At 47.5% G+C, this 22,617-nt stretch overlaps 9 non-coding genes and 1 pseudogene across 9 annotated transcripts; all 10 read right to left on the minus strand.

Moving 5' to 3' along the window:
- Nucleotides 1-4,769: 4,769 nt before the first annotated feature.
- LOC141236426 (U2 spliceosomal RNA) lies at nucleotides 4,770-4,847 on the minus strand (annotated as a pseudogene).
- A 1,115-nt stretch (nucleotides 4,848-5,962) lies between these two features.
- On the minus strand, nucleotides 5,963-6,153 carry LOC141236393 (U2 spliceosomal RNA). Its single transcript, XR_012302055.1, has one exon. It is a non-coding gene; the product is annotated as a U2 spliceosomal RNA (small nuclear RNA).
- A 1,112-nt stretch (nucleotides 6,154-7,265) lies between these two features.
- Nucleotides 7,266-7,456, minus strand: LOC141236394 (U2 spliceosomal RNA). Its single transcript, XR_012302056.1, has one exon. It is a non-coding gene; the product is annotated as a U2 spliceosomal RNA (small nuclear RNA).
- Nucleotides 7,457-8,571: 1,115 nt separating this feature from the next.
- LOC141236396 (U2 spliceosomal RNA) lies at nucleotides 8,572-8,762 on the minus strand. The gene has a single exon (XR_012302057.1). It is a non-coding gene; the product is annotated as a U2 spliceosomal RNA (small nuclear RNA).
- Nucleotides 8,763-9,877: 1,115 nt separating this feature from the next.
- LOC141236397 (U2 spliceosomal RNA) lies at nucleotides 9,878-10,068 on the minus strand. The gene has a single exon (XR_012302058.1). It is a non-coding gene; the product is annotated as a U2 spliceosomal RNA (small nuclear RNA).
- A 1,115-nt stretch (nucleotides 10,069-11,183) lies between these two features.
- Nucleotides 11,184-11,374, minus strand: LOC141236398 (U2 spliceosomal RNA). The gene has a single exon (XR_012302059.1). It is a non-coding gene; the product is annotated as a U2 spliceosomal RNA (small nuclear RNA).
- Nucleotides 11,375-12,489: 1,115 nt separating this feature from the next.
- Nucleotides 12,490-12,680, minus strand: LOC141236399 (U2 spliceosomal RNA). Its single transcript, XR_012302060.1, has one exon. It is a non-coding gene; the product is annotated as a U2 spliceosomal RNA (small nuclear RNA).
- Nucleotides 12,681-13,795: 1,115 nt separating this feature from the next.
- Nucleotides 13,796-13,985, minus strand: LOC141236418 (U2 spliceosomal RNA). The gene has a single exon (XR_012302078.1). It is a non-coding gene; the product is annotated as a U2 spliceosomal RNA (small nuclear RNA).
- Nucleotides 13,986-20,159: 6,174 nt separating this feature from the next.
- Nucleotides 20,160-20,350, minus strand: LOC141236401 (U2 spliceosomal RNA). The gene has a single exon (XR_012302062.1). It is a non-coding gene; the product is annotated as a U2 spliceosomal RNA (small nuclear RNA).
- A 1,115-nt stretch (nucleotides 20,351-21,465) lies between these two features.
- On the minus strand, nucleotides 21,466-21,656 carry LOC141236402 (U2 spliceosomal RNA). Its single transcript, XR_012302063.1, has one exon. It is a non-coding gene; the product is annotated as a U2 spliceosomal RNA (small nuclear RNA).
- Nucleotides 21,657-22,617: the final 961 nt, after the last annotated feature.

Consider the following 22,617-nt stretch of genomic DNA (forward strand, 5'->3'; position numbering starts at 1 on the left):
TCCTTGGCTCTGATTAGCTTGTGGATAGTTTTGGGCTTCCACAAGTCGGGCTTGAGTCCCTCCAGTTGATGCTCCCCCACAAATCGAACGACGTCTCCGTAGAACCATGGCGTCGTCCATTTGTAGGGGAAGGAGCTGTCCCACTTGTCCCAGCCGAGTCGCCTCCAAAGAGGAAGCAGGAAGAAGCGAGACATGGACCTGCCCGCGGAGCCATTCTTGACTTGCAAAGTCCGGCGGACACAATCACACACAAAAGAGGATCGCAGGAGGGTGGGGATATCTGGAACACCCTTCCCACCCTTGCGAGGCTCCTTGTACATGACGGCCCGCCTGACTCTGTCCATCTTGGATCCCCAGACAAAGTGAAACACTGTCCTGGTAATGGCCCTGCACACAGTGACGTGTGGGGGCCAGGCCTGCGCCGTGTACTGCAAGACGGGCAGGACCTCATTACGCAGGACGAGTGCCTTACCCTCACAAGTGAGGTGTCTGAGGCTCCAGAGTCCGATCCGTTGCTTCACCTTGGCCAAGCGTTCTTGCCAGGACTTGAGGGCCGCTCCTTCCTTCCCGAACCAGACTCCCAGCACCTTGAGGAAATCCGGTTGAATGTTGAAGGGGAAGGGGGCGGAGGAGGCCGGCTGCCAATCCCCGAAGAGCATGGCTTCCGACTTCCTGCAGTTGACTTTGGCCCCTGAAGCCCGGCCGAACCTCTCACACGTCTGGACGAGGGCGTCGACTGAACCACGATCAGCGCAGAAGACGGTGACGTCGTCCATGTAGAGCGAGCACTTGACCTCGTGTCGTCCCGGACCCGGTGCGGTGATCCCTCTGATCTCTCCATTCTGCCGGATAGCCTCTGCGAAGAGTTCTATAACACAAACAAAAAGAAGAGGTGATAGAGGGCAGCCTTGTCTGACCCCAGAGAGGACAGGGAAGGGGTCAGTCTTCCAGCCGTTCACCAACACCGAGCTGTGGATATCAAAATACATCAGACGGACATACGAACAAAACATGTTACCCAAACCTAACCGGTGCAGAGCTCGGCCCATGAACTCGTGGGAAACCCGGTCGAAGGCCTTCTCCTGATCCAAGGAGACCAGGGCCGCGTGTGCGCGGCGGACCTTGATGTACTCGACCGTGTCCCGCACGAGAGCGAGGCTGTCTGCGATGCGACGTCCAGGGATGCCGCAGGTCTGGTCCGGGTGGATGATCCGTCCGATGACCGTCTTAAGTCGTGTCGCCATCGTCTTGGCCAGGATCTTGTAGTCCACGTTGAGCAGAGTGATGGGACGCCAATTCCTCAGGTTGCACCTCTCTCCCTTCCGCTTGTACAGGATCGTGACCATTCCTTCCCTCAAAGATGGAGGCATTCTACCCTCCACCACCATCTCCTCGTACAGGTCCAACAGGTCCGGACAGATGAGGTCTCCCAGCGCTACATAGAGCTCCGCTGGAAGACCATCACTGCCCGGGGTCCTGCCGGTCCTAAAGGATTTAGCGGCAGAGAGCAATTCGCCCACCATCAGAGGTTTGTCCAAGGCTGCCGTGCCTGCAGGATCAAGATGGTTAGTGATACCTGACAGGAACTTATCAGCAGCGTCGGGGTCGGTAGTCTTGTGGGAGTAGAGTTCGCTGTAGAAGTCGCTGACGACCCTCATCACGTCCTCCTTCCCACGTCGCATGTTTCCGCTCTCGTCTCGCAGCTCGTTCAGGGGCGTGTGACCGGCATGAAGTTTCCTGAAAAAGAATGAGTTACATTTCTCACCCTTCTCCAGATTCTCCACTTTGGAACGGAAGATGATTCGCTTGGACTCCTCCTCAAAGTGCCTTTTCAGGCTCTTCTTGGTCTCCTCCAGCTCCTCCCTCACGTCCCAGCCGCAGTGAAGAAGGTCCTGCAGCGACCGCAGCTCGCGCTGCAGCCCTCTGAAGTCCCTCCTCTTCTCACACTCCTGTTGTCGACCCTTGGCCTGAAAGAAACAGCGAAACTCAAGTTTAACATATTCCCACCAATCAGAGACTGTTTGGAAGCTACCCTTGTAGGACTGCCACATTGCGTAGGCTGCTCTCAGCTCCTCCACGACTTCATCCTGAGCCAGCAGAGCACAATTCAGCTTCCAGGAGCCGGGGCCGGACGGAAAACCGTCGCCGAGGACACCTTGTAAGTGAATGGCTCTGTGGTCAGAGAAGAAGCAGGAGACCATCGAGTGCCTACTCTGCCTGACTGCCCGAGAGGTGAACACAAAGTCAATCCTGGAGCGGAGTGAGCCATCGGGTCGGCTCCACGAATAGTTCGTGGAGCCTCTCCCCATGGAGCCCACCACGTCCTGAAGAGAGGCCTCGGTTACCATCTCGATGAGCAGCTTGGACGTGATGTCCAACTTGGCAGATGTGCCAGAACTACGACCGTCCTCCTCGATGGGGCAGTTGAAATCCCCGGCCATCACTAAGGTCCTGGTGGTGGCAAGCTGAAGCCGCAGGGTCTGGAAAAGCTCCAAACGCTCATTCTTCAGTGGGGACGCATACACGTTGATGAACCTGACAGGTTCTCCCGCCCAGTTGCCATCTACAACAAGAGCCCTGCCGCAGATGAGCTCCTGGACGGACTCAAGCGTGAATGCGCCCCCCCTGATCAGAATTGCGACCCCCGCAGACTTGCAGTCACCCCCACCGGACCAGTAGGATGGACCGTGGGACCACTCCCTGGCCAGATGTTTGAAGGACCTAGAGGAGGGAAGGGAACATTCCTGCAACATATAAACATCACACAACTGGGAAGTAAGGAAGGCATAAATAGTCTGACGTCTGAACTTGTCCTTGATGCTCCTGACATTAATGGAAAATAAGTTAATATTAGCCATCATGTAGGGAAAAAAGAAAAAGTTAGCGCAGGCAATACACCTTAGTTACCACTCCGGTCGGGTGGTCCCTCGTCGGTGTTGACTGCTGGTAACGGGATCACCAGCAGGCCCTCTTCCTCCATCTGGTCAAGCAGCGCGGCCTCAATCTCGGCGACCACCAGTTCCTCCTCTTCTGGCTCGGCCACCAGGGTCTCAACCATGTGCTCCATCTCTTCTGGCTCAGGGAGGGTATCCTCCTTTTCGCCTACGAAATCCAGAATCTTCTTTTTGGAGGATTCAGTAGCAGGGCTGTCCTCCACCTTCCTCTTTCCCCGGGTTGGAACTGGGGAGACAAGAAGGGGAAAATCCTCCTCGGAATAGATAGCGGCGGGTGGAGGAAAGGTTAATTCCACCGCTACCATGGTCTGGGGAGGGAGAGTGGCTGCCGGGGCAGGGGAAAGGACACCTGCTGAGGAGTAGGGGAAGGAGGAAGAGGAAGTGGAATCCTCAGCAGGGGTGGCCGGGGTGGGGGGGGATTGGACGGGGGTGGCAGGGGGAGGGATCGAGAGAGGGGTGACAGAACTCTTACCCTCCTTTGACTTTTTCTTCTGCTTCGGAGCTGCTGGGACCGTCGCTGGGGCTTTGGCCACCGACTCCTTGACCGCTTTGGCCTTGGTCGTCTCGGCCTTGGCCGCTGGGGCCTTGGTCGTCGCGTCCTTGACCTTCACAGGCCTGGTCGTCGGGGCCTTGTCCTCCGTAGCTGGGGTCGTCGCAACCACCGATGCCCAGGATCTCTCACGCCTGGGGCAATCCTTGTACAGATGAGCCGCCAGCCCACACAGGTTGCAGGACGTCTTCTTCGGGCAGTCCTTCGAGCTGTGTCCCGTCACTCGACAAATCCTGCAGGCATCCTCCTTGCAGTCCTTCATCTCGTGGCCGTTCTTGCCGCATCTCCTGCAGTTCCGCGGCATGTCCGGGTAATAGATGAGGCCGTAGGAGTTGCCCAGGGAGAATGTCGGGGGCAGGTGCCGAAGTCCGTCTGAGTACGCCAGGTCCCTGTGAAGTCTAACGGTCACCGACCACTTACCTGTCCAGAAGCCGAGTCCATTCAGGATGTGAGAGGGTTCCTTCACAACCAAACAGAAGCGTCTCAGGAAGGTACAGATGTCTTGGCCTGGGGTGTGCGGGTTGCGCATGGAGACCGTGATCCTCCTTTCATCCCTCTGGATAGGGCAGCTACCTGTAAAGGCAGAGAAAGAATTATCCGGTCCTTTTGCGCTTACCATTTCCCAGAACCTCCTGCAGGTGTTCACAGTGGCGAAGGTGACGAAGAAGATCCCCGTCAAGAAGGTCTGGATGCTGAGGGTGTCCGACCTGGAGAAGCCTCGATCCAGCAGCATCTTCTGGCAGAACACGTCCGAGGACATGTCCGGCACCCTCCCATCCACTTCCTTCAGCTTCAGGGCCACCGTCTGCCGCATCCATGGCTCCAGGGCTGGAGCTTCGTGGCGGGGCTTCTGGGGTCCCTTCTGCTGGCCAGTCGTGGAGGCAGAGTCCTTGGGGTCAGAATCGGCTCCTGGCTGGGCCCTCCTGGCTGTCCCCAGCTCCAGGCTCTTCTTTTCGGCCTTCCTCGCAGCGCTTGCCATGGCTTTCCTCCTGCAGTTACTTCTTGGAGCTGGATCTGGAACTCTTCCCGGAATGGGTGGAGCTATGCAGATTCTTCTCCCGTCGTGTTCTGGACAAATTCCCCGAAAGGTCTTTGTCTCGATGATTTTCTTCCTCGAAGATTCCACAGGACAGCCCGATTCTTCTCCGAGTCTTCGTCTTCTTCTGGATTCTTTAGAGCTTCTTCCTCCCACCGATATCCGCCTTCGTTCTCTGATGTCAGCTGGGCTCCGAAGCTCTTCTCCTTCCGAGTTCGATCGCTCTCGTCAAGTGTAGATCGTAGCTCTTGTGTTCTTAAAAGAACAGATACTACACTTGATCTTAGCCAAAAGGCCGAGAAGCGATAACCAGAATTGGTTTCAAACTACGGAGCCACCCAAGGATCCTGAAAAGTCCATTTGTGGAGATGAGCTCCTGGACTCCCGTTAAGAAGACATGTTGTCAACCTCTAGATCCCTTACATGCCTGCACTTTTCGGCTTGCTGCTGCTGCAATCCACGCGTTTTAGATCTGCATAACTCCACCTCTTTAAACACAGCACCTTCACCCCCTGCTGTTCCCACCCGCCTCAAAACCGTTGGAAGGGAGGAGAACCAATTAAGGCGGGGGGTGGGGTGGAACGAGCAGCTGTCTACCCTTAGCAGGAGGGCTCCTGATTACATACCTCTCCTGCTGCTGCTGCTGCTGGCTGTCCAGCAGCAGACTGAAGGTGGCTGCTGCTGTGCACAGGTATATAAAGGCTCAGAGCCTATTATGACACGCGCAGCCAGCGTTCCATTGCCACATTCCATCTACTGCAGGCAGGATACCTGGCTGGCTGAATGTCGCTGAGAAGCTCACAGAGACCGCCATAAGCAACAGTTTAACAGAATGCCACAGACTAATCAACCAAACTTTTTGGGTTGGGTTCTCTTTTATAGTCTGCAGGCATTAAATGAAAGAAGTCAGTGTTCCAGCAGAGGGAGACAACGTTTCAGAAAAGGCATTGTAGCAAACCAAAAAAGAAATTTTAAGCGCAGCAGAGTAACCAGCGCACATACCTGTTAGCTCAGGTGAGTTTAAAAGGCTGCTGTTGATAACAAGGGCATTTGCTAAATAGATGGTGTGTGTGCAACAATATACTGAAAGGTCAATTATATTGTGCAGCTTATCTCACCACCTGTAGTTATTTAGGTGAAAGCTCCAAAATGCTTGCCTAATATGTCTGTTTATCCAAAAGGAAGTAAAAAGGGAGAGCTAGAAAGATAGCATTGCATCACATTACATGGCAATGCAATGCACAGTTGCTGAAGTTGAACCAAAATGAGCTTGTAATCTGGCTTCTGCAACTTTGAACATGAAAAATCCAATGAGGAGAAGAAAAGCAAAGCCAAAGAGTCCATCCCAAAATCCGACAAACAAGCAAAATGAACAAAAAACATTGAATTCAATTCTTTCTGATTTTAGAAACTGCATTAAAGAAGGGGTGCACCGGTCCTGGAGATACTGCAATACCAGGTCAATGCGTGGAGTGGACAGAGCAAGCTCTTTTTCCATCTCCCTGTTCTAAAAATCCATTTAATATATGGTCCCCAGATAGGGGACGTATCAGATATTAAACTGATAAGAACAGATACTACACTTGATCTTAGCCAAAAGGCCGAGAAGCGATAACCAGAATTGGTTTCAAACTACGGAGCCACCCAAGGATCCTGAAAAGTCCATTTGTGGAGATGAGCTCCTGGACTCCCGTTAAGAAGACATGTTGTCAACCTCTAGATCCCTTACATGCCTGCACTTTTCGGCTTGCTGCTGCTGCAATCCACGCGTTTTAGATCTGCATAACTCCACCTCTTTAAACACAGCACCTTCACCCCCTGCTGTTCCCACCCGCCTCAACACCGTTGGAAGGGAGGAGAACCAATTAAGGCGGGGGGTGGGGTGGAACGAGCAGCTGTCTACCCTTAGCAGGAGGGCTCCTGATTACATACCTCTCCTGCTGCTGCTGCTGGCTGTCCAGCAGCAGACTGAAGGTGGCTGCTGCTGTGCACAGGTATATAAAGGCTCAGAGCCTATTATGACACGCGCAGCCAGCGTTCCATTGCCACATTCCATCTACTGCAGGCAGGATACCTGGCTGGCTGAATGTCGCTGAGAAGCTCACAGAGATCGCCATAAGCAACAGTTTAACAGAATGCCACAGACTAATCAACCAAACTTTTTGGGTTGGGTTCTCTTTTATAGTCTGCAGGCATTAAATGAAAGAAGTCAGTGTTCCAGCAGAGGGAGACAACGTTTCAGAAAAGGCATTGTAGCAAACCAAAAAAGAAATTTTAAGCGCAGCAGAGTAACCAGCGCACATACCTGTTAGCTCAGGTGAGTTTAAAAGGCTGCTGTTGATAACAAGGGCATTTGCTAAATAGATGGTGTGTGTGCAACAATATACTGAAAGGTCAATTATATTGTGCAGCTTATCTCACCACCTGTAGTTATTTAGGTGAAAGCTCCAAAATGCTTGCCTAATATGTCTGTTTATCCAAAAGGAAGTAAAAAGGGAGAGCTAGAAAGATAGCATTGCATCACATTACATGGCAATGCAATGCACAGTTGCTGAAGTTGAACCAAAATGAGCTTGTAATCTGGCTTCTGCAACTTTGAACATGAAAAATCCAATGAGGAGAAGAAAAGCAAAGCCAAAGAGTCCATCCCAAAATCCGACAAACAAGCAAAATGAACAAAAAACATTGAATTCAATTCTTTCTGATTTTAGAAACTGCATTAAAGAAGGGGTGCACCGGTCCTGGAGATACTGCAATACCAGGTCAATGCGTGGAGTGGACAGAGCAAGCTCTTTTTCCATCTCCCTGTTCTAAAAATCCATTTAATATATGGTCCCCAGATAGGGGACGTATCAGATATTAAACTGATAAGAACAGATACTACACTTGATCTTAGCCAAAAGGCCGAGAAGCGATAACCAGAATTGGTTTCAAACTACGGAGCCACCCAAGGATCCTGAAAAGTCCATTTGTGGAGATGAGCTCCTGGACTCCCGTTAAGAAGACATGTTGTCAACCTCTAGATCCCTTACATGCCTGCACTTTTCGGCTTGCTGCTGCTGCAATCCACGCGTTTTAGATCTGCATAACTCCACCTCTTTAAACACAGCACCTTCACCCCCTGCTGTTCCCACCCGCCTCAACACCGTTGGAAGGGAGGAGAACCAATTAAGGCGGGGGGTGGGGTGGAACGAGCAGCTGTCTACCCTTAGCAGGAGGGCTCCTGATTACATACCTCTCCTGCTGCTGCTGCTGCTGGCTGTCCAGCAGCAGACTGAAGGTGGCTGCTGCTGTGCACAGGTATATAAAGGCTCAGAGCCTATTATGACACGCGCAGCCAGCGTTCCATTGCCACATTCCATCTACTGCAGGCAGGATACCTGGCTGGCTGAATGTCGCTGAGAAGCTCACAGAGACCGCCATAAGCAACAGTTTAACAGAATGCCACAGACTAATCAACCAAACTTTTTGGGTTGGGTTCTCTTTTATAGTCTGCAGGCATTAAATGAAAGAAGTCAGTGTTCCAGCAGAGGGAGACAACGTTTCAGAAAAGGCATTGTAGCAAACCAAAAAAGAAATTTTAAGCGCAGCAGAGTAACCAGCGCACATACCTGTTAGCTCAGGTAAGTTTAAAAGGCTGCTGTTGATAACAAGGGCATTTGCTAAATAGATGGTGTGTGTGCAACAATATACTGAAAGGTCAATTATATTGTGCAGCTTATCTCACCACCTGTAGTTATTTAGGTGAAAGCTCCAAAATGCTTGCCTAATATGTCTGTTTATCCAAAAGGAAGTAAAAAGGGAGAGCTAGAAAGATAGCATTGCATCACATTACATGGCAATGCAATGCACAGTTGCTGAAGTTGAACCAAAATGAGCTTGTAATCTGGCTTCTGCAACTTTGAACATGAAAAATCCAATGAGGAGAAGAAAAGCAAAGCCAAAGAGTCCATCCCAAAATCCGACAAACAAGCAAAATGAACAAAAAACATTGAATTCAATTCTTTCTGATTTTAGAAACTGCATTAAAGAAGGGGTGCACCGGTCCTGGAGATACTGCAATACCAGGTCAATGCGTGGAGTGGACAGAGCAAGCTCTTTTTCCATCTCCCTGTTCTAAAAATCCATTTAATATATGGTCCCCAGATAGGGGACGTATCAGATATTAAACTGATAAGAACAGATACTACACTTGATCTTAGCCAAAAGGCCGAGAAGCGATAACCAGAATTGGTTTCAAACTACGGAGCCACCCAAGGATCCTGAAAAGTCCATTTGTGGAGATGAGCTCCTGGACTCCCGTTAAGAAGACATGTTGTCAACCTCTAGATCCCTTACATGCCTGCACTTTTCGGCTTGCTGCTGCTGCAATCCACGCGTTTTAGATCTGCATAACTCCACCTCTTTAAACACAGCACCTTCACCCCCTGCTGTTCCCACCCGCCTCAACACCGTTGGAAGGGAGGAGAACCAATTAAGGCGGGGGGTGGGGTGGAACGAGCAGCTGTCTACCCTTAGCAGGAGGGCTCCTGATTACATACCTCTCCTGCTGCTGCTGCTGCTGGCTGTCCAGCAGCAGACTGAAGGTGGCTGCTGCTGTGCACAGGTATATAAAGGCTCAGAGCCTATTATGACACGCGCAGCCAGCGTTCCATTGCCACATTCCATCTACTGCAGGCAGGATACCTGGCTGGCTGAATGTCGCTGAGAAGCTCACAGAGACCGCCATAAGCAACAGTTTAACAGAATGCCACAGACTAATCAACCAAACTTTTTGGGTTGGGTTCTCTTTTATAGTCTGCAGGCATTAAATGAAAGAAGTCAGTGTTCCAGCAGAGGGAGACAACGTTTCAGAAAAGGCATTGTAGCAAACCAAAAAAGAAATTTTAAGCGCAGCAGAGTAACCAGCGCACATACCTGTTAGCTCAGGTGAGTTTAAAAGGCTGCTGTTGATAACAAGGGCATTTGCTAAATAGATGGTGTGTGTGCAACAATATACTGAAAGGTCAATTATATTGTGCAGCTTATCTCACCACCTGTAGTTATTTAGGTGAAAGCTCCAAAATGCTTGCCTAATATGTCTGTTTATCCAAAAGGAAGTAAAAAGGGAGAGCTAGAAAGATAGCATTGCATCACATTACATGGCAATGCAATGCACAGTTGCTGAAGTTGAACCAAAATGAGCTTGTAATCTGGCTTCTGCAACTTTGAACATGAAAAATCCAATGAGGAGAAGAAAAGCAAAGCCAAAGAGTCCATCCCAAAATCCGACAAACAAGCAAAATGAACAAAAAACATTGAATTCAATTCTTTCTGATTTTAGAAACTGCATTAAAGAAGGGGTGCACCGGTCCTGGAGATACTGCAATACCAGGTCAATGCGTGGAGTGGACAGAGCAAGCTCTTTTTCCATCTCCCTGTTCTAAAAATCCATTTAATATATGGTCCCCAGATAGGGGACGTATCAGATATTAAACTGATAAGAACAGATACTACACTTGATCTTAGCCAAAAGGCCGAGAAGCGATAACCAGAATTGGTTTCAAACTACGGAGCCACCCAAGGATCCTGAAAAGTCCATTTGTGGAGATGAGCTCCTGGACTCCCGTTAAGAAGACATGTTGTCAACCTCTAGATCCCTTACATGCCTGCACTTTTCGGCTTGCTGCTGCTGCAATCCACGCGTTTTAGATCTGCATAACTCCACCTCTTTAAACACAGCACCTTCACCCCCTGCTGTTCCCACCCGCCTCAACACCGTTGGAAGGGAGGAGAACCAATTAAGGCGGGGGGTGGGGTGGAACGAGCAGCTGTCTACCCTTAGCAGGAGGGCTCCTGATTACATACCTCTCCTGCTGCTGCTGCTGCTGGCTGTCCAGCAGCAGACTGAAGGTGGCTGCTGATGTGCACAGGTATATAAAGGCTCAGAGCCTATTATGACACGCGCAGCCAGCGTTCCATTGCCACATTCCATCTACTGCAGGCAGGATACCTGGCTGGCTGAATGTCGCTGAGAAGCTCACAGAGACCGCCATAAGCAACAGTTTAACAGAATGCCACAGACTAATCAACCAAACTTTTTGGGTTGGGTTCTCTTTTATAGTCTGCAGGCATTAAATGAAAGAAGTCAGTGTTCCAGCAGAGGGAGACAACGTTTCAGAAAAGGCATTGTAGCAAACCAAAAAAGAAATTTTAAGCGCAGCAGAGTAACCAGCGCACATACCTGTTAGCTCAGGTGAGTTTAAAAGGCTGCTGTTGATAACAAGGGCATTTGCTAAATAGATGGTGTGTGTGCAACAATATACTGAAAGGTCAATTATATTGTGCAGCTTATCTCACCACCTGTAGTTATTTAGGTGAAAGCTCCAAAATGCTTGCCTAATATGTCTGTTTATCCAAAAGGAAGTAAAAAGGGAGAGCTAGAAAGATAGCATTGCATCACATTACATGGCAATGCAATGCACAGTTGCTGAAGTTGAACCAAAATGAGCTTGTAATCTGGCTTCTGCAACTTTGAACATGAAAAATCCAATGAGGAGAAGAAAAGCAAAGCCAAAGAGTCCATCCCAAAATCCGACAAACAAGCAAAATGAACAAAAAACATTGAATTCAATTCTTTCTGATTTTAGAAACTGCATTAAAGAAGGGGTGCACCGGTCCTGGAGATACTGCAATACCAGGTCAATGCGTGGAGTGGACAGAGCAAGCTCTTTTTCCATCTCCCTGTTCTAAAAATCCATTTAATATATGGTCCCCAGATAGGGGACGTATCAGATATTAAACTGATAAGAACAGATACTACACTTGATCTTAGCCAAAAGGCCGAGAAGCGATAACCAGAATTGGTTTCAAACTACGGAGCCACCCAAGGATCCTGAAAAGTCCATTTGTGGAGATGAGCTCCTGGACTCCCGTTAAGAAGACATGTTGTCAACCTCTAGATCCCTTACATGCCTGCACTTTTCGGCTTGCTGCTGCTGCAATCCACGCGTTTTAGATCTGCATAACTCCACCTCTTTAAACACAGCACCTTCACCCCCTGCTGTTCCCACCCGCCTCAACACCGTTGGAAGGGAGGAGAACCAATTAAGGCGGGGGGTGGGGTGGAACGAGCAGCTGTCTACCCTTAGCAGGAGGGCTCCTGATTACATACCTCTCCTGCTGCTGCTGCTGCTGGCTGTCCAGCAGCAGACTGAAGGTGGCTGCTGCTGTGCACAGGTATATAAAGGCTCAGAGCCTATTATGACACGCGCAGCCAGCGTTCCATTGCCACATTCCATCTACTGCAGGCAGGATACCTGGCTGGCTGAATGTCGCTGAGAAGCTCACAGAGACCGCCATAAGCAACAGTTTAACAGAATGCCACAGACTAATCAACCAAACTTTTTGGGTTGGGTTCTCTTTTATAGTCTGCAGGCATTAAATGAAAGAAGTCAGTGTTCCAGCAGAGGGAGACAACGTTTCAGAAAAGGCATTGTAGCAAACCAAAAAAGAAATTTTAAGCGCAGCAGAGTAACCAGCGCACATACCTGTTAGCTCAGGTGAGTTTAAAAGGCTGCTGTTGATAACAAGGGCATTTGCTAAATAGATGGTGTGTGTGCAACAATATACTGAAAGGTCAATTATATTGTGCAGCTTATCTCACCACCTGTAGTTATTTAGGTGAAAGCTCCAAAATGCTTGCCTAATATGTCTGTTTATCCAAAAGGAAGTAAAAAGGGAGAGCTAGAAAGATAGCATTGCATCACATTACATGGCAATGCAATGCACAGTTGCTGAAGTTGAACCAAAATGAGCTTGTAATCTGGCTTCTGCAACTTTGAACATGAAAAATCCAATGAGGAGAAGAAAAGCAAAGCCAAAGAGTCCATCCCAAAATCCGACAAACAAGCAAAATGAACAAAAAACATTGAATTCAATTCTTTCTGATTTTAGAAACTGCATTAAAGAAGGGGTGCACCGGTCCTGGAGATACTGCAATACCAGGTCAATGCGTGGAGTGGACAGAGCAAGCTCTTTTTCCATCTCCCTGTTCTAAAAATCCATTTAATATATGGTCCCCAGATAGGGGACGTATCAGATATTAAACTGATAAGAACAGATACTACACTTGATCTTAGCCAAAAGGCCGAGAAGCGATAACCAGAATTGGTTTCAAACTACGGAGCCACCCAAGGATCCTGAAAAGTCCATTTGTGGAGATGAGCTCCTGGACTCCCGTTAAGAAGACATGTTGTCAACCTCTAGATCCCTTACATGCCTGCACTTTTCGGCTTGCTGCTGCTGCAATCCACGCGTTTTAGATCTGCATAACTCCACCTCTTTAAACACAGCACCTTCACCCCCTGCTGTTCCCACCCGCCTCAACACCGTTGGAAGGGAGGAGAACCAATTAAGGCGGGGGGTGGGGTGGAACGAGCAGCTGTCTACCCTTAGCAGGAGGGCTCCTGATTACATACCTCTCCTGCTGCTGCTGCTGCTGGCTGTCCAGCAGCAGACTGAAGGTGGCTGCTGCTGTGCACAGGTATATAAAGGCTCAGAGCCTATTATGACACGCGCAGCCAGCGTTCCATTGCCACATTCCATCTACTGCAGGCAGGATACCTGGCTGGCTGAATGTCGCTGAGAAGCTCACAGAGACCGCCATAAGCAACAGTTTAACAGAATGCCACAGACTAATCAACCAAACTTTTTGGGTTGGGTTCTCTTTTATAGTCTGCAGGCATTAAATGAAAGAAGTCAGTGTTCCAGCAGAGGGAGACAACGTTTCAGAAAAGGCATTGTAGCAAACCAAAAAAGAAATTTTAAGCGCAGCAGAGTAACCAGCGCACATACCTGTTAGCTCAGGTGAGTTTAAAAGGCTGCTGTTGATAACAAGGGCATTTGCTAAATAGATGGTGTGTGTGCAACAATATACTGAAAGGTCAATTATATTGTGCAGCTTATCTCACCACCTGTAGTTATTTAGGTGAAAGCTCCAAAATGCTTGCCTAATATGTCTGTTTATCCAAAAGGAAGTAAAAAGGGAGAGCTAGAAAGATAGCATTGCATCACATTACATGGCAATGCAATGCACAGTTGCTGAAGTTGAACCAAAATGAGCTTGTCATCTGGCTTCTGCAACTTTGAACATGAAAAATCCAATGAGGAGAAGAAAAGCAAAGCCAAAGAGTCCATCCCAAAATCCGACAAACAAGCAAAATGAACAAAAAACATTGAATTCAATTCTTTCTGATTTTAGAAACTGCATTAAAGAAGGGGTGCACCGGTCCTGGAGATACTGCAATACCAGGTCAATGCGTGGAGTGGACAGAGCAAGCTCTTTTTCCATCTCCCTGTTCTAAAAATCCATTTAATATATGGTCCCCAGATAGGGGACGTATCAGATATTAAACTGATAAGAACAGATCAGGTTTCAACATAATTTATTAAGTGCGTAAAAGATGGTTTACAATCAAAAACAGCAACACAAACAATACATTAATAAAACACAGAATTCCACCCATAAAAACCCCATATACGATTAGCATCCCTCCTCCCAATACATTTGACATCCCTCAAGTAATAAATATACATCTGACTAAAAGCAATTTTAAGACAATCCTTCACAGAAATAGCATCACGTTTAAAAAGTAAAATATTGCGTGCCTTCCAAAGGGCGTCTTTAAAACAGTTAATCATACACCAACATATACAATACTGTTGAGGGGTCGGACAATTAAAAAGGCCATATAAAACATATTCATGGTTAAAATCTCTTAAACCGCAAGTCCATTTTAAAAGAATCCCAACTTTGTGCCAAAGTTCCTGTGCAAATGGGCAATTCCACATAAGGTGCAAGGTGGTTTCGTCATAAACACATGAGTCTCTGGGGCATTTTGCTCTGGCCACCAGGCCTCTCCTGTGTTGAAACTCTCTGGTGGGGAGGCACTGGTGGACCACCATCCATGCGATGTCCTTATGTCCATTTGCTAAGAATTTCCCGAAGACATTCTTCCAAACTTGCTTCGATCTCTCTTCTGAGAAATTTACTATGGGGGTCACATCTTCATTCCTCCTCAGAAAAGATAAAAGCTTCTTGCGGTCTTTAAAAATGTCCATATTAAAATCACCAAGGCTATAAAATCGAACAGTCTTTTCTAAGATTGCTTGGTGTTTGGGGGGGCATAGTAAAACAGGGGAATTCAACGACAACTTAAACCATCTTTTAAAAATCATCCCACAAGTATATTTTAAAAAATAACTTAGCGCACTATTACCATTAAAATGTTTGAAACAAAAGCAGAAATAATTTAAATACAAATAAATATGTAAGTCGGGGACATCCCTTCCGCCGTTCATTTTATTCTTCCTCATTATTTCTCGCCTTAATTTTTCCATTTTGGAGTTCCATAAAAACATAAAGATCATCCTAGTCATTTTTTTAATTAAAACATCAGAGGGGGGGTACACCATAGCTATATACAGTATGAGGGGTAACAACACTGATTTTATAATTAAAATTTTCCCCTCCATTGTTAGGGACCTCAAACCCCAAAATGATATTTTCTTTGACATTTTTTCTATGACATTCTCCCAGCTTTGAGTTCCCACATTCTCCTCGTTAAAAACAACTCCAAGAATTTTTACATTGTCTCGTTTTATAGTGAGCTGCGGGAGTTGGGCGGTGTCCCAGGATCCCAAAGTCAGACATTCAGATTTATTTAAATTAAGTTTAAAACCGGATGCCTGGGAAAAAAAATCAATGCGCAACACCGTCCTCCGGAGGGAAGCAGGGTCCACGCACACAACCGTCACGTCATCCATGTAGCCAAAGACTCTCACATCACTGCCACCTCCGCCAGGAACAGGAACCCCTCTAATCACTTTGTCTTTTCTTATTGCGCTCAGCAGGGGCTCCATGGCGCAGATGAACAGGATGGGCGACAAGGGGCATCCCTGCTTCACTCCGGACTCAAGGGGAACTCCATCTGTTAAAAAGCCATTAAGAGAAATTTGACTAAAACAATTTTTATATAAAATCTTAATACAATTTAAAAGCATATTAGGGATACCCATTCTTTTTAAAACTCTAAAAAGAAATCTATGAGAGACTCTATCGAAAGCTTTTTCAAAATCTAGGGCTAAAAGAGCTACATTTTGACCCCGGTCTCTGGAATACCAAATTACATCCCTTAATACGTTTAAAACCTCTGAAATACTTCTGCCTTGTACACTACAAACCTGCTCAGGCTGGATTAGTTTGGCAATGACATTCCTGAGCCGGTTTGCAACCACCTTAGCAAGTACCTTGTAATCAACGTTTAGGAGAGTTATGGGTCTCCAATTCGCTAGAGCACTGCGATCACCTTTTTTATATATCAAAGACACCACTCCTCTCCTCCACGAAAATGGCAACTGTTCAGAAATAAAAACTTCTTTAAAAAGCATAAAAAGGTCCTCTTTTAAAATGTCCCAAAAAGTAAGGTAAAATTCTACAGGTAGTCCGTCACACCCAGGTGCTTTACCCTTAGAGAAACTTTTAAAAACATAAAATAATTCCTCTAAAACAATATCGCGTTCTAAAAACTCCTGGTCTGTAAAATTTAACTTAAAATCGAGATCATTAAGAGCATCAGATAAAAAGGACTCATCTATACACTTTTTACTAAAAAGATGCTTATAAAAGTTAAAAGTAGCATTCAACATTCCCTGCATAGATGTTTCACCCTCTAGATTTGTGATCACTTCTCTTTTATCCATGACTTTTTTGAAGAAGAAGCGAGAGCACTTCTCCCCCTCCTCCAAGTGCTGCACTCTAGAGTTAAAAATAATCTCTTTCCCCTTTGTGTCTATGCAGTTCTGAATTTCAGTTTTTAGGCTAGCAATATCATCTCCCACCTCCACCCCTAGCTCTTTGAATTTAAAAAGTGTTTGTAGTTTGGTGTTAAGATCACTAAAACATCTTTTTTTCTCTCTAGCTTTACGTCTCCCTGCTTTTATAAAAAACATTCTGACTTTTTTTTTCAAATTTTCCCACCAGGTTACCATAGGGGCATCAGAAGGTTTTTGTCGCCGCCAGGCTTGATAGGCTTTACCAAAGTCTTGTCGAATCAGAGGGTCCTCCAGCAGGTAAGTACTTAGACGCCAGAGGCCCCTGTTGACCCTCTGTTCATCCCGGTATTCTAGGTGCACCTCCAAGCCCTTATGGTCAGAAAATATATTTGATGTTAAAACACATTTTACAGGGTTAAAATCATCTGATAGGAAAATAAAATCGATCCTGGAGGACACCCCTCTTCCGGACCACGTATAACCAGGGTCCGTCGGCAGGAGTGACCTCCACGCATCGCATAATTTAAAATCAGTTATAAAATCTTTCAATAGATGACATGACTTATCCAATTTGCGTAAAGGGTCACCCCCCGCTCGTTGTTCACTAGCACAAAGACAATTAAAATCACCCCCTACGATCAGGGGAGATGACCCAGTACAGTACAATGGCAATATCCCAAATAAATTAATTCTCTCTTGCTTATCAGGTGGAGCATAAACATTCATTACACGTAGGGTAAAACCATTAAATTTAAAATGCACTAAAACCACTCTGCCTGGTACTATTTCTGTGACAGCATTTACAGTAATATTTCTCCCACGACAGAGGAAGCCCACCCCCGCTGACTTGTTGTCATTGGAGCCAGACCAGATGGAGGGCCCCAGTCTCCAATCTGTCTTGATGTCATTATAATTTAGTGCATGTTGTATCCCGCATTCCTGTAATAAACAAATGTCAAAGTCAGCGGTTTCTAAATACTTGAAAGAGCAGCCCTACGAACTGGGCTCTTTAATGACCTCACATTCAGTGAGACAAGTCTTAATGTCGGCATTCATAGGTCAGGGTGGTGGATCTTCCATGAGGACACCTGACTCAAAGCCCTGTATGTCAAATTGCTCCAGGACATCCGGGCTAGAGGACCCAAACGACTCGATATTCTGTGAGCCGGCGGTTGCCCCCTCGTAGGTCACGGTTCCCAGCCACATTCCAGGAGACACTGGGGCTTCGACATTCCGTCTCTTTTTCGGGGCAGACTCCACTAGGTCACTGGTGCAGTCCTCCTCTTCCTCCACCTCCTCCAGGGGAAGAGACTGGTCCATCAGGATAAGATCACCAACACCGATTCCCTGATGTTCGCCACCTAGAAGCAAAGCCCCCTCATCTGGCTGGCTAATCGCCCTGGAAGATCCTGAGTCCATCGCTGCGTGGTCCCCTGTAGCCAACCACACAGGGGCACCACCCTCCAGCCCAACAGGATCGGTATCGGGAACCATCGACACGGAGGATACCCTCCCAGAAGGAGGACCCCTCCGCTCCGGTCCATGCGAGGTCCGCCCATCGTTAAGGGACTTCGATGCAGGGGCCGCCCCAGAGGGGCCTCCGGCTCCCTGCTCCATCCCAGCCTTCTCGCCCTTCGAACCGCCCTCCGACGCCGGCCCGCCAGTGAAGACCGGCGGGCGCATCGGCTCAGCTGCAGAAGATGCAGCTTCTGCGTAGGTCCTGGTCCTGGTCCTGTTGGGGCATCCTCGGAACATGTGCCCCGCCTCACCACAAAGATTGCATTTCCTCCCAGCGGGACAGTCCTTCATTAAATGTCCGTAACAGCTGCAATTATTGCAGCGGTCTACTTTCCTGCCTGTGCAGGACGTTTGGGTATGACCCATTTGTCCACAGTTCCTGCAACATACCGGCATTCCAGGGTAAAATAAGTAGCCTCTGCTCTTACCGATCACAAATGTTGAGGGAGGGTGTAGCATTCCTCCCACTCCGCTTGGGTCCCTCTTTAGACGGTCCATGTACCTCCTCTTGCCGCACCAGAAGCCTACCGCGTTCTTCACAGTGCCCAGGTATCTCAGATCGTCACAATAACGGATAAGGTAGGTCGAGATGTCTGCAGCTTCCACAAAGGGGTTCGGGAAATGCACCACGATAGGGATCTCGTCATAGGCATACAAGAGACAAAAGGTTAGTCCATCCAATTCATCCAAGTAGTTTTTCTCATTTACCTTTTGTACGAGTTGGTGACAGCATCCCTGGCTCTTGAAGGTGATGGTGTAAGTCCCCTTGTACTCATTGTCCTGGAAGCAGAATATGTCTTCCCGCCGAAACTCCAGAACTCCAAGCAGAATCCTATGGCAGATGTAATCCAAATTCTTCTCCGTCCTCGATCCTGCTCCAACTTCAATCCTCACGGTGTTCCGCATCCGGGCATCACCCGATGAATATGTGAGCGTTGCCGGCATCCTTCACTCAGGAACGTACCGACTCTTCTCTCTGAAAGGCGCAAGCCTTCATGGGATCCCTTCCCGTTGCTCCCGGACTAATCCTTCCTCCCCATAGCAGCAGGGGGGTTAAGTCCCTCCGAAAAGGAACGATCCCCCCAGGCCGAGAGAAAGGGTACCAAGAGCACCTCACAGGCAAGACCACACAGGTAAACCTGATAGATCATGCCAAAAGGCCGAGAAGCGATAACCAGAATTGGTTTCAAACTACGGAGCCACCCAAGGATCCTGAAAAGTCCATTTGTGGAGATGAGCTCCTGGACTCCCGTTAAGAAGACATGTTGTCAACCTCTAGATCCCTTACATGCCTGCACTTTTCGGCTTGCTGCTGCTGCAATCCACGCGTTTTAGATCTGCATAACTCCACCTCTTTAAACACAGCACCTTCACCCCCTGCTGTTCCCACCCGCCTCAACACCTTTGGAAGGGAGGAGAACCAATTAAGGCGGGGGGTGGGGTGGAACGAGCAGCTGTCTACCCTTAGCAGGAGGGCTCCTGATTACATACCTCTCCTGCTGCTGCTGCTGCTGGCTGTCCAGCAGCAGACTGAAGGTGGCTGCTGCTGTGCACAGGTATATAAAGGCTCAGAGCCTATTATGACACGCGCAGCCAGCGTTCCATTGCCACATTCCATCTACTGCAGGCAGGATACCTGGCTGGCTGAATGTCGCTGAGAAGCTCACAGAGACCGCCATAAGCAACAGTTTAACAGAATGCCACAGACTAATCAACCAAACTTTTTGGGTTGGGTTCTCTTTTATAGTCTGCAGGCATTAAATGAAAGAAGTCAGTGTTCCAGCAGAGGGAGACAACGTTTCAGAAAAGGCATTGTAGCAAACCAAAAAAGAAATTTTAAGCGCAGCAGAGTAACCAGCGCACATACCTGTTAGCTCAGGTGAGTTTAAAATGCTGCTGTTGATAACAAGGGCATTTGCTAAATAGATGGTGTGTGTGCAACAATATACTGAAAGGTCAATTATATTGTGCAGCTTATCTCACCACCTGTAGTTATTTAGGTGAAAGCTCCAAAATGCTTGCCTAATATGTCTGTTTATCCAAAAGGAAGTAAAAAGGGAGAGCTAGAAAGATAGCATTGCATCACATTACATGGCAATGCAATGCACAGTTGCTGAAGTTGAACCAAAATGAGCTTGTAATCTGGCTTCTGCAACTTTGAACATGAAAAATCCAATGAGGAGAAGAAAAGCAAAGCCAAAGAGTCCATCCCAAAATCCGACAAACAAGCAAAATGAACAAAAAACATTGAATTCAATTCTTTCTGATTTTAGAAACTGCATTAAAGAAGGGGTGCACCGGTCCTGGAGATACTGCAATACCAGGTCAATGCGTGGAGTGGACAGAGCAAGCTCTTTTTCCATCTCCCTGTTCTAAAAATCCATTTAATATATGGTCCCCAGATAGGGGACGTATCAGATATTAAACTGATAAGAACAGATACTACACTTGATCTTAGCCAAAAGGCCGAGAAGCGATAACCAGAATTGGTTTCAAACTACGGAGCCACCCAAGGATCCTGAAAAGTCCATTTGTGGAGATGAGCTCCTGGACTCCCGTTAAGAAGACATGTTGTCAACCTCTAGATCCCTTACATGCCTGCACTTTTCGGCTTGCTGCTGCTGCAATCCACGCGTTTTAGATCTGCATAACTCCACCTCTTTAAACACAGCACCTTCACCCCCTGCTGTTCCCACCCGCCTCAACACCGTTGGAAGGGAGGAGAACCAATTAAGGCGGGGGGTGGGGTGGAACGAGCAGCTGTCTACCCTTAGCAGGAGGGCTCCTGATTACATACCTCTCCTGCTGCTGCTGCTGCTGGCTGTCCAGCAGCAGACTGAAGGTGGCTGCTGCTGTGCACAGGTATATAAAGGCTCAGAGCCTATTATGACACGCGCAGCCAGCGTTCCATTGCCACATTCCATCTACTGCAGGCAGGATACCTGGCTGGCTGAATGTCGCTGAGAAGCTCACAGAGACCGCCATAAGCAACAGTTTAACAGAATGCCACAGACTAATCAACCAAACTTTTTGGGTTGGGTTCTCTTTTATAGTCTGCAGGCATTAAATGAAAGAAGTCAGTGTTCCAGCAGAGGGAGACAACGTTTCAGAAAAGGCATTGTAGCAAACCAAAAAAGAAATTTTAAGCGCAGCAGAGTAACCAGCGCACATACCTGTTAGCTCAGGTGAGTTTAAAAGGCTGCTGTTGATAACAAGGGCATTTGCTAAATAGATGGTGTGTGTGCAACAATATACTGAAAGGTCAATTATATTGTGCAGCTTATCTCACCACCTGTAGTTATTTAGGTGAAAGCTCCAAAATGCTTGCCTAATATGTCTGTTTATCCAAAAGGAAGTAAAAAGGGAGAGCTAGAAAGATAGCATTGCATCACATTACATGGCAATGCAATGCACAGTTGCTGAAGTTGAACCAAAATGAGCTTGTAATCTGGCTTCTGCAACTTTGAACATGAAAAATCCAATGAGGAGAAGAAAAGCAAAGCCAAAGAGTCCATCCCAAAATCCGACAAACAAGCAAAATGAACAAAAAACATTGAATTCAACTCTTTCTGATTTTAGAAACTGCATTAAAGAAGGGGTGCACCGGTCCTGGAGATACTGCAATACCAGGTCAATGCGTGGAGTGGACAGAGCAAGCTCTTTTTCCATCTCCCTGTTCTAAAAATCCATTTAATATATGGTCCCCAGATAGGGGACGTATCAGATATTAAACTGATAAGAACAGATACTACACTTGATCTTAGCCAAAAGGCCGAGAAGCGATAACCAGAATTGGTTTCAAACTACGGAGCCACCCAAGGATCCTGAAAAGTCCATTTGTGGAGATGAGCTCCTGGACTCCCGTTAAGAAGACATGTTGTCAACCTCTAGATCCCTTACATGCCTGCACTTTTCGGCTTGCTGCTGCTGCAATCCACGCGTTTTAGATCTGCATAACTCCACCTCTTTAAACACAGCACCTTCACCCCCTGCTGTTCCCACCCGCCTCAACACCGTTGGAAGGGAGGAGAACCAATTAAGGCGGGGGGTGGGGTGGAACGAGCAGCTGTCTACCCTTAGCAGGAGGGCTCCTGATTACATACCTCTCCTGCTGCTGCTGCTGCTGCTGGCTGTCCAGCAGCAGACTGAAGGTGGCTGCTGCTGTGCACAGGTATATAAAGGCTCAGAGCCTATTATGACACGCGCAGCCAGCGTTCCATTGCCACATTCCATCTACTGCAGGCAGGATACCTGGCTGGCTGAATGTCGCTGAGAAGCTCACAGAGACCGCCATAAGCAACAGTTTAACAGAATGCCACAGACTAATCAACCAAACTTTTTGGGTTGGGTTCTCTTTTATAGTCTGCAGGCATTAAATGAAAGAAGTCAGTGTTCCAGCAGAGGGAGACAACGTTTCAGAAAAGGCATTGTAGCAAACCAAAAAAGAAATTTTAAGCGCAGCAGAGTAACCAGCGCACATACCTGTTAGCTCAGGTGAGTTTAAAAGGCTGCTGTTGATAACAAGGGCATTTGCTAAATAGATGGTGTGTGTGCAACAATATACTGAAAGGTCAATTATATTGTGCAGCTTATCTCACCACCTGTAGTTATTTAGGTGAAAGCTCCAAAATGCTTGCCTAATATGTCTGTTTATCCAAAAGGAAGTAAAAAGGGAGAGCTAGAAAGATAGCATTGCATCACATTACATGGCAATGCAATGCACAGTTGCTGAAGTTGAACCAAAA

Source organism: Phyllobates terribilis, unplaced genomic scaffold, assembly GCF_046119375.1.
Source record: "Phyllobates terribilis strain yellow unplaced genomic scaffold, ASM4611937v1 Scaffold_707__1_contigs__length_783275, whole genome shotgun sequence".
NCBI classification, from domain to species: Eukaryota; Metazoa; Chordata; class Amphibia; order Anura; family Dendrobatidae; genus Phyllobates; species Phyllobates terribilis.